This window comes from Falco cherrug, chromosome 12 (genome assembly GCF_023634085.1).
Source record: "Falco cherrug isolate bFalChe1 chromosome 12, bFalChe1.pri, whole genome shotgun sequence".
NCBI lineage: Eukaryota > Metazoa > Chordata > Aves > Falconiformes > Falconidae > Falco > Falco cherrug.
In genome coordinates, this window is record NC_073708.1 from 4,325,845 (window position 1) to 4,337,277 (window position 11,433).

Sequence of the window (11,433 nt, forward strand, 5' to 3'; positions counted from 1 at the left end):
CGTCCCACTGTCCTCACGCTCCTCAAACAGGCGTCGGGAACCGGAGTGGGATGCGGTGTGCTTGTATGTAAGATACAAAAACGCACTTCACGTGTTTTCAAGTGTCTCCAGTCCACTCTACGCTCGTAATGCAACATGACAATTTGTCAGATGGTGTTGATGAGCTTTGGGTCTTCAGCGGTGCCTTTACTGGTCTTGTCATTAACTGTTTTATAGCAAAAACATAGCAGTGCTCTTCGTGTAATTAAATCTGGTGCAAGTAAAAAGTGAACAGAGCACCTTGTGAAGCGTAAATTTGAATTAATACTTAAGTCTTTATGATGCAGCAACATCATTTAAGATTATTCAAGATCGAGTATTTAAAGCAAGTCAATATGGACTGTTTTACGTTTTCCTAGAGTTTTACAGTTAATATTCTCATAATTGGAATATTAACAAACTCATGCTTTGGGACTTTTTCCCTCTTTGCAAAACTTGACGTATTTTTAAGAAATTCTAGCCCGTGACAGTTTATTCCTGGTTGTACATGACTATTTTTATGTGGTAGCTTTCACTCCCCCATATTCCTTGTGACCTACACCGCAGCCTATATAATTAAATCCTCACAAGAGCTTGATAGAGTAGTCAGCAATAACATCTCTGTTCTCTAAGTGTGATCAAATGTCTCAGCTAAATCTCAGAGGGAGTCAAGTGGGGACAGGATTTAACAGTCCTTTTTTGTTCTTGATTAGGTTTTTTAAAAGAATTATTTTTCTTAAGTGGGTTGTGTTGAGCTCTTTAAATGTTAAAGTTCAAAGCTGGTACAGAACAGAAAAAGAGATTCTGATAAGTTCCTCTCTTTAGAATGACGCTAGTCAGAATTTATGACTGAAATTTTCCCAATGTTTCAGCTGTTCATCAGTGCTGAGGAAAGGAAGATGTCGTCTGTCAAGCTATTGCTGTACCAGAAAGTGTCCTTTGGTGAAAATTGCTTCACTTCAATTGTCTGCAGTGCTGCAGTGAGTGAAGAAGTTCCTACATTAATGTACCACCGGTACCATTAGCTTTTTTTTTGAGATGAAGAAAGCTAAATTAATATTAGGTCATTGAAAGCTGGAAAAATAAGACTTGCAAAATGAAAGCATGCAGTTGTGAGGAAGGCAAATCTCCAAACGCGGATGGAGTATAAGGTGAGTTGGAAGCATCTGGTGAAATGCAAAACTATAGTGGCATGTAAATTAACAACCTATAAACATTTTTAAGTACATTTTGCTGCAAGGGATACAAGAAGAAATTCAGCACAGTTGAGTTGTGCTGGTGGTGTCCAGCTCACCATATTTATAAGAATAGTTATTTGATTTTGGTTTATATTTCCTGTATTTACCATTTAATAGTAGCCCTATGGATTTTCTCTGCAATGTAGTGTTCTTGCTGCTTTTAAGTATGTAAAAAAAGGCCATTGAATACTTTTCAAGCACAGGCTGTCAGTCCGCCAAGAGATCAGCATAAAGAAGGTTTCCTGTTCAGGGGAAAAATGTGGAGCAGCTGCACAGTTCTGCTCCATGCCACGTACCCTGCTCAGCGCAGGAGCCAGGACACCAAAGGCCCTGGGGCCGGCATCCTGGGTGGCACAAACAGGGGCATGGCCAGGAGATCAAGGGGGTGATGAGTCTATTCTGCTCAGCACGTCTTAGATCACATCCAGATACCATGTCCAGTTTTTGGCTCCTAGTACGGGAAGGGCATGGGCAAACTGGACCAAGGTCAGGGAGGTGCCAAGGTGGTTGGGTCTGGAGCACTCGCTCTGAGAGGAGAGGCCATGGGAGTGGGGATTGCCCAGCCTGGGGCAGAGACCCCACACCATCCAACCCCTTCCTATGGGGTTGTTGAGAACAGGGAGCCAGGCTTTTCTCTGTGTTGCAAGGGAGCAAGGTGAGAGGCGACAATAAACTAAGACAAGAGAGGTTTGGACTGAATGCAGGGAAAACCTGTCCTCCGTGAGGACACTCAAACAGCAGCACAGTTTATTCAGTGAGGTTGTGCCATCTCCGTTCTTGGAGGTTTTCAAGACCCACCTGGTTCAAGCTCTCAGCAACCTGGTTTGACCCCAGAGCTGACCTGCTCTGAGCAGGACGTTGGACAGGAACCTCCTGAGGTCACCTCCAGCTGGCGTTACCCCGTCATTCTTGTGATCCTGCACTCACAGTGCAGACAAGAAAGCCTGAGATATGGATAATATTGTATTTCAAACCTTTGTGTTTGTGAGCACTTTTGTTCTTTGCAGCTTTCTCTGCAGCAGGTAGAAAAACCATGCAGCATGGTAGCTGAAAAAGCTTTCATCAGCTTGTGGTTTCCACTATTCCTGGTGTAATGGAAACATTTCTTCTGCTTCTTACAGCAGCAAAGTAATTGTAAAGAACAGAGATATGCTGTTTCCATGTCCTCCTTCCAGGTAAAATATTTATTACCTGTTAAAGTGATTGAAGGTTGCCCATTCGCTGCCTCTTAGAAACCTGTATATAGAGGGAGGGAAAAGGAAAATAAAGTACTCCCATTTGAAAAGTCTGGAAGCAGAGACCTTTAAATAATATACAAAAGGTGGGAGAAGGTAGGAGATGTCCATGTTGGTGCATTACTGTTCTGTGGTACATTCCAGTAAAGAAGGATGAGTGTATAAATAAATGATAGCAAGGGGAAAATAAATGGGCAGTGGATTCGTAAGATGAGGTAGGGTAATTGGTTGTGTCCCAGGTAGGCTGAGAGACTGGTCTGTCCTAGCATTAGTAAAATACTCAATCTTTTTTCCCATGCTGTCTGCCTAAAAACAGAGCAAGAGATGTTTCTGAGGCATTTACTCTGCCTGGAGGTTACAAAGTGTGTATATAGAGCAGCCTTCCTCAGGATCAAATCGTATACAAGCAAGGCAGAAGGAAAGGCAGTGTTGAGAAGAACACTGAGATTGTTCTTCTGAACCAACACTAGCTCAGGTAGTTGATGTGAGATGGCTGCAGCATGGCTATGACTGCAATGTCCCTCTTCCTCTTGCTAGAGCTGTAACAATCTGCTGAAAACATCCAGTGGCAATCCAGAGGAAAAGCCCTTTTCTGGATCATGAGAGAGCTGCAAAAAGGAATGGTGAAGGCAGCCCTTCCATCAAGTGGTAGTTCACCTTCATGAAGGCATCACGTTTGAAGTAGGGCTCTGTGGCTGTAGCTGTGTTTACTAGACCCAAAGCAATCAGTGACAGAGGGTACCTTTTGTGCCAAGGCAGAAGTTAGGTCCCTTTATGCAACATTCAAATGGGCATCTTGAAGTGCAAGGAATTACTCTGGATATACTTGTGAACGGTGTGGTAGGTTATGCTCAGCAGTAATAAACATCTGGAGACATAGGTTTATCATCTGTTTCGGTAGCAGGTCGTGCATTCTGGATGTCTGTTTGTTTATGTGATGAAAATAAATGTGTGTGAGAAACAGTCAGTTCTTTTTCTCATCTGTATTCATTTCCTGGACATCAGGTAAGATAATATCTGCATATGTATCTGCATAACTTTGAAAAGGCTGTGACTTTGAGACTTGAAGGCAAAAGTAAGTGGGAAGGAGAAAGTCATGGCATATTAACTGCTCACAAAGGTAATGTGAATAAATGAGAGTTGTAGCAGAATCCATGTTACTCAAAGATCAAAATGCACAAATTAGGGATTTTATCAGCTTTATTCCTTTGGAAAAGAAGTTTTGCATGAGACACTAGAGGATCTTCAGTATTCAGGCTGCACCATTCAGTTTTTGCTTTCAAAAGAGTTACTGAAAGCCAGTATGTAGTCAGCATTTGGACGATCAATGCTGACCCAGCAGGGAAAGATATTGCTAAAAATAGCAGTTCCTAAGTCCTGAATGAGCTAGGAGTAGCAGAGATGGGAGCAGATAGTAACATAGTGGATCTTGTTTAAGAAGGTCAAAGACAAGTTTTCCCCTCCAATGTATCCTAAAAATGTTGATGTTTCTGACCCTAACATAGCCTTAATAAACTCATCACTGCAATGTGCTTCCTAAGCAGTGTGCAGAATGGTGACAGATTTTGAGCAAGCTGGAGCATAGAATCTTTCACCAGCTTTGATAGGAACACTATCAGGCCAAGTTCTCTGATGCAGATTGCTTATAAGGTGGCAAAGATGAGAGTGTAGGCAAAAAATTATCTCAACTCTTAACTGGCAGTATAGTCTAATAGCTTTGGTGGTTGTATGGGCATGAAGCATTACAGTGTAGATACAAGCCAAACAATCATACAACCACAGCTGGTGAAAAACAGTGATACAGTGGTATCAGCAACTGGGAGTAATTCAGACATATGTAGTATTTTCCAGGCAGTGTTTTCTTAACACCATTAAACTGCGTGGTTCTGAAAGTAATCATATCAGCAAAGTGAAAACAGAGGTCAAAACTAGCCAAGAACTCCAGGAGTAGCTGCAGGATAATTTTATCCGCTTCATAAAATGAAGTTTCATGCAGTGAATGAAGGACTTCGCCAATTTAAAAAATTAAAGATAGTTCAAAATAGTTCAACCCTGAATTACAGAAATGGCTATACAAATGAAAAACGTTAGTATATGAAATTCAGATTCCTAAACATTTCAAAAGGCAAAGACCCAAACTCACTTAGACTGAAAACATATTTACAAAGTCTATAGCTTTAGGACTTGTGCTTAAAAATACACAGTGTTTTCAGAATATTCATACCTTGAGTAGACATTTCTTGTCTCCTTAGTTTATGAAATGTCTTCAAGGCACATCAAGACATTTGACTGAATTAACAAAACTGGATAATGAGAGGTATCATTGGTAAAGACAGGCTTAATTTGGACTTCCAGAGTGAGGTGGCATGCACTTAATGGCTGGTATTAATTCTGAATTTGATATTTAAGACCATATATTAACAGATGTAGAAGAGAGAGGTAAAGAATGTAATTATTTAATCAGGGAATTAGCTTGTTAAAAATATTTTCTTTTGGTGGGAACTTTATTATAGGCATTTCCTTTATCCTTTTAGTATGGTAAGTGAAGAGAATTAAATCAGTTTATCTGAACATATTATTTAGCCACAACAAAAACAAAGGTAATAATTGTTTCTTCTTGGCATGTGCTGCCAAAGAAAATCAACTGAATAGACAGAAGCTGTTTATCTGCACAAAGCAGCAGCTTTTTGACAGTGTTTACAACCATTCAGGTACCCTCTCATAGCTGTGACTTCACTGTTGCTGGTTTACATTACAGGTGAAGCCAGCTGTCTGGTCCTACTTTCTTGCCCTCTAAGCCATATTTTCAGGGTACACTGAACTTTCGGGCTTGAATTCACTAGTGATTTAATCTCTGACAACAGAATATTATTTTTGTCCAGTTTATTTCAAGGGATGAGAGTAACACACTAAAGACATGTGGTTTCCTTGTGCTTGTGGGATGTTGTGCATTACGACCTCTTCTGTGTAGCTAATGGATATTTGAAATTCAGGCTGCAAAAAATAAACTAATGGATACCCTTCCATTTCCAGAAATCCAGGGCCAGGAAATAAAGACGAAAGAGTGGTAACTCATTATACGCAACTAGAAAAGAAATAAAATATTGCTCCTTTTGAATGCTAAATCAAATGAGTCTTCTAATTAAGAATATGTCTAGAAACAGAAACGGAACTCCACTCTCTGTAGTAACTGCTGCTAGCCTGGGAGTAGTCTTCACTTTCTGACTGAGCATTTTTGTTCCCTTTTGAAGGAGATTAGAGTATGTGTGTGACTGGCGAACTGTCACTGACCACCTTCTGTTCCCTTGTAGCTATGTGCAGTAAAGATTCTTAATCCTTTCTTCTCTTCTTGAGGGACCAAGTCCTGCCATCCCATAACATGCATCCCACTAGTATCACGGCTAGGGGTCAAGGCTAGTTTTGTGTGATATGCAGGGGCTTCTGCAATTAAGCAGCTTTTTCAAAATAATTACAACTGAATCATTGTAAATCTGCTTTAAAGACTTCTAGCATTTCTTTGTTAGATTTGCTAGAAGTTGACTTTTTGAAATGCTTTAGTGAAACAAGCTATTCCTGTGGTCACACTTCTCTGCAAAAGGGGCAGTAAATAAGACAGAATCCAGACTAGGTGTCAAGATGCATATGTTTTTCCTGTAACTTCTTTTTTATTACTTTATTTACCTTTTGCATTATAATAAGTGGATTGAGAGGAAAGAGGTAATTTTTTAGGTTTTTTACCTTCTGGTTTCCTAAAAATTAATGAGGAGATTTTGCACATAATTTTAGAAGGATCTAATTAAATCTCGGGACAAAGAATAATTTAGAATGCTCCAGCTCCAGTGCCTAGCAGAGGTTATTTCAACAGGAATAGGGACATGATAAAACCATTTTTACAACTTTTTAATTTGTGATTTAGCAGACATGTTTGCAACATCCTGTCCTCTGCAGTAATGAAACAAGTCTGATTAACACCGATCTAATGGGGTTTCCCATAGGGGAAATTCTGTACACAATGTTTTGAAATAGTTTGGTTTTTTTTAAAAAAAATTAACTATATATACACATTGCAAAGACAAGGTCAAAGGCCTTTGAAGTATGGAAGGTGGTAGTGTTTGGGGGAATAGCTCTACAGACTGAGACTAACCCGTAATAAAGCTGTCTCTTGCACTGATGAACTTTTCATTTGTGGTGAAAAAAAATTGCTCTATGCCCTGGAAAATAAATTCAACAATTGCTGTTCTCATCCTAGACCTCTAGGCAATACTTTAGGTATGTGCAATATTTTAGGCTTGTGATGCAAGACAGCATGGCAGTAAGATTAGCAATGGGGCAGTGTTTGTAGGTAGAAGCAATACCTGCATACAGGCTCTCCTTGGGATGTGATGCAGAAGGAGCAAATTTGCAGCTGAGTGTAGATGGAAACTGAACTTGCTTTGTCACTGAATGTTTCTGTGTTGAAGGCCTGACTTGTAGTTGGTTAATACAGCTGTTGATCTTTAATTAGGTGCAAGTGTCCTGGTTTCTGCTGGGATAAGAGTTAATTTTCTTCTCAGTTAGCTGGTGCAGTGCTGTGTTTTGGGTGTGGTGTGAGAACAATGCTATTAGCACACTGGTGTTGTAGTTGTTGTGGGTCATGTTTATATAAGTCAAGGACTTTTCAGTTTCTTAGGCCCTGCCAGCGGGAGGGCTGGAGTGGCACAAGAAATGGGGAGGGGACACGGCCGGGATGGCTGACCCGAACTAGCCATAGGGGTGCTCCATACCATAGACCATCGTACTCAGTATAGAAACTGGGGGGAGTTGGCTGGGGCCTGGGCATCGGTCAGCAGGTGGGGAGCCGTTGTGTTGTGCGTCACTTGGGGCTTTTTCCCTTCCCTTTGGATTGTGTTCCTCTCCCCTTCTCTCTCCTTGACATTATTATTATTGTCATCATCATAATTTTATCTCAATTATGGAACTGTTCTTATCTCAACCCTTGTGTTTTACCTTTTCCCCAATTCTCCTCCCCATCCTGCTGGAGCGGAGGCGGGGGAGGGGGGTGTGTGAGCCAGCCACTGCATGGTACTTAGTTGCCAGCTGGGGTTAACCGATGACAATCTTTTAGAGGCCTATTAAACCGTTTTTATCTCGACGCACAGATTTTTTCACTTTTACCCTTACGCTTCTCTCCCCATCCCAGCAGTTAGGAGTAAGCAAGTGGCTGCGTGGGGCTTAATTGTGGGCTGGGGTTGAACCACAACAGTCCTTTTTGGTGCCCGAAGTTGGGCTTTTTCACAGCAGCTGCCTGGGTGGGATTTCAGATTACCATCTGGTGCCCTCTTGAGGAGCTTTCCACATCAAACAGTAGTAGAACGCAGTATCTCGCTCTTGTCTTCACAGCTTCTGCAAAGATCTCTTTAATGGAGGGCACACATCATTTAGTTACGTTTGTAATTGCAAATAGGTGAAACAGATGCAATCAAATACAGATTCTTCTTTTCCTGCAAAAAATAGATATTTTTTTTCTGTTGTGCAAAAATAGATATTTTTTTTTCTGCCAGTGAATGGCCCAACCAAGAGCACTTTTGCTGAAATTGCTGAAGGTTTAGGCTTGCACTGAAAAGAATGCAAGAAGTAAATAATCATAGAGTCATGGAATGGTTTGGGTTGGAAGGGACCGTAATGTTCATCTAGTTCCAACCTCTCTGCTGTGGACAGGGACACCTTCCACCAGATCAGGTTGCTCAAAGCCACATCCGTCCTGGCTGTCTTGCATGAGGATGTCTTGGCCTGTTTTGTTTATCTCTACACCACTATTTAAAAAGTGATGAACAGGAGTATATCTTTAAATAGACAATCAAGGATAAAGACAGAAGCAGGCAAAAGAAGAAGAAAGGGGGGGAAAAAATCCTGGGAAAAAAAAAATCAGGATACCGTTTTAGTCATCCCTGGCTTAAGCATCAGTTGTAGCAAATTAATGACTACTCCTTCCCTCTTTTTATATGTTATTTTAAAGGATTTCTCATAGCACAGACTACCTTATTTTGTAGCTGGTCAAAGCATGCAGTGCCCATAGGACTGTATCATTGAGTGTGAGCTGTTTTCCATAACTGGAGAAGCTCAACAGATGATTGCGCCATACTTTTCAGAGGCAGGTTAAATTTTGCAAGGCTGTCTCTGAGCTATGTGTTTCAAATGTAATTCAAAGAGTCCCTGCCCATGGCAGGGGCATCAGAACTGGATGATCTTTAAGGTCCCTTCCAACCCAAACCATTCTGTGATTCTATGAGAGATTTTCTTTTAAGTCCTCTGTTTTTCCATTATTTGAACTCAAGTAGTGACATCAAGAAATTGTGAAAAATAGGTGTATGCCAGCAGTGTTCTTCTTCCAAGTCAGCATGTGACTCACCAAAGCACTTCTGCCCACTTCTTTATAACACAGCTGTTTTCTCGTAAATGTCAAGAGTTGCTTAACCCAAAGACAATTCTGCTGCTATAGTCTAGGGAGCCCTTGAATTTGGGGCACATAGGTCTGAGCTGTAATTTATTTGGGGGTGGTAGTGCAAATTGCACACACTCAGATTTCAGTCCAACATACTAAGTAGAGTCTTGCAGATAGAGAGTTTCTTTCCAAGGAGGTCCAGCCCAATTTCCACTTGTGCTGCAGGCTGACTGTGTGAACCTAAGGGAGTCACTTTAGGTTTGTGAATCAGTTCCCACACCTGAAGACAGAGATAACAATTGTCAGATAATTTTCTAAACAGCCTTATGGATTAGGGATCTGTGGTGGACTTTGATAGGTGCTGGGGGCAGACATTATATTAGGGTAAAGGTCTAAAAAGAAATAATTTCTCTTTTTGGGTTCCACCTCCACTATTCTTTCATTATTTTCAGGCTAAGGGATGGAAAGTGAGATCTTGGCTGTATATCATTACTTGCTTTTTAAGTCTGTGGTTCTGCTATTTGGAAAATTTTTGCCTTCCAAATGACCAGCAAGAACACAGCTCAGAGAAAAATAGCCTACACCTATTCCATACAGCCTCACACATCTGGTTCAAATTTGCAGTAAGAGGAGAAAGAGATGTGTAATACAGGTTTATGAACACAGCAAGTATGTCCATACATGCACACACACACACAGATGCACGCACGCTGCATACAGAAGACATAAACCTTTTGGATTCAGTTAAGTGAGGCATAAGGTCAGTGAGAAGTACATAACTATTTGTTATAATCGTTTCCACATCACTTGTGGAACCTGCAGTTATGAATTCCGCCCTGCTTCTCAGTACAGTCTGGTAATGAGGAGTACCTTGTGGCTGAATGTCTTCATACAGTAAGAAATGCAGTTCAGCACTTCCTCTTGCATTGTTCTTTTTTCCTCAGATGAAATCTGCCAGAATGTGGATTTAGAAGTTAACTGCCTGGAAGTGAAATCCCATAGAACTGAGGTCCTATTTTAAAAGTTGTCAGAATTTTCTATCTTTAGAACAAGCAGCAGAAAGGCTACAATGTATTTAAGGTAAAGAGGGAAAAATGGAACAAGCTGATCTTTCCAGACAGAGAAAATGATGAGTATTAATGTACAGTCATTTTAAACTTTGACCAGAGATAATTCCTCACAACATTTGCATTGTGTAGTTAAAAACTGGCAGTATTAATATATGTTTAAAATTATTCTGTTTCCATTACCCTCTTCGTGGTTACTTAATTGTAAAGATTGATAATGCGCCTCAGGTTGCCAGTCATTATGAATTTATTTTTCTGTATTGATTGTTGCAACATATGTGAGCAAGTGTGATCAAAAACGATTATTTACATTAAACAGTGGTGTGGCCTGTTGGGGCAGCACATTTACAAAGCCATCAAAAGCAGTTTCAGAGAGAGCTGACAGATTACTACAATGTTTACCATTGTTACAGTCTCAGTGGGAGTCTGGTTTAATCTAATTAACATAACAGTGCAAACACAATGACAATAAAAATTAGAAGTCCTAAAAGAACTCTTCTATTATGTAGCCAGTGTGACTGACTAGAAGAGAGAGACATTGCAATGAATGCAGAACAGGAGAGTGCTCAAGGGTGACTAGTAGGTCAAAGAAGCTTTTTTTTTGTACTCCTAACATTATGCTGGGAATTTTTTTTCCACAAAATGTGCTCTATGCACCTACTTTAGGTATTCTGAATTGCCCTCCCTGTGCTTACATGCCTCTACATCGACTAAGCTAGCAAGATAGCTTTGGTCCTCTAAATCACACCTCAGTTAAATGTATAGAGTGAGCTAAACTTGAAGTTCTAGATTTCTGCCCGGGTCCAAACTTGTAAAAGTAAGCTACAATACAATTTGAAGTTATGCTTAGAGAGCCAAGGAAGAGAAATTCTTGCTTTAATTAATACTGCCAGTTTTTAACTACACAATGCAAATGTTGTGAGGAATTATCTCTGGTCAAAGTTTAAAATGACTGTACATTAATACTCATCATTTTCTCTGTCTGGAAAGATCAGCTTGTTCCATTTTTCCCTCTTTGCCTTAAATACGTTGTAGCCTTTCTGCTGCTTGTTCTAAAGATAGAAAATTCTGACAACTTTTAAAATAGGACCTCAGTTCTATGGGATTTCACTTCCAGGCAGTTAACTTCTAAACACACAAGGAAGGTGTGATTTGACAGATTTCATTAGCAAGACAAAAACCTGATAGTAAGTTTTTAAAAATAGATCTTCATTAGTTTGGGGTTTGTTGTTGGTTTGGGTTTTTTTAAACTGTTTCAATTACAACTTTGGATTAAAAAAAATGAGGGAGAAAGAAGAAAGGAAGGAAGAAAATAGAACATAGTGATTCTCTTTGGGTAGCGATTCCATAGAATTGACATGATTAAGATGCATAAATTATACCTACTTTCAAAAACAACACAAGTCGCTTTGAAAACTACATTTTCTCAAAGGTCAAAGCTAAAGATTTTGAAA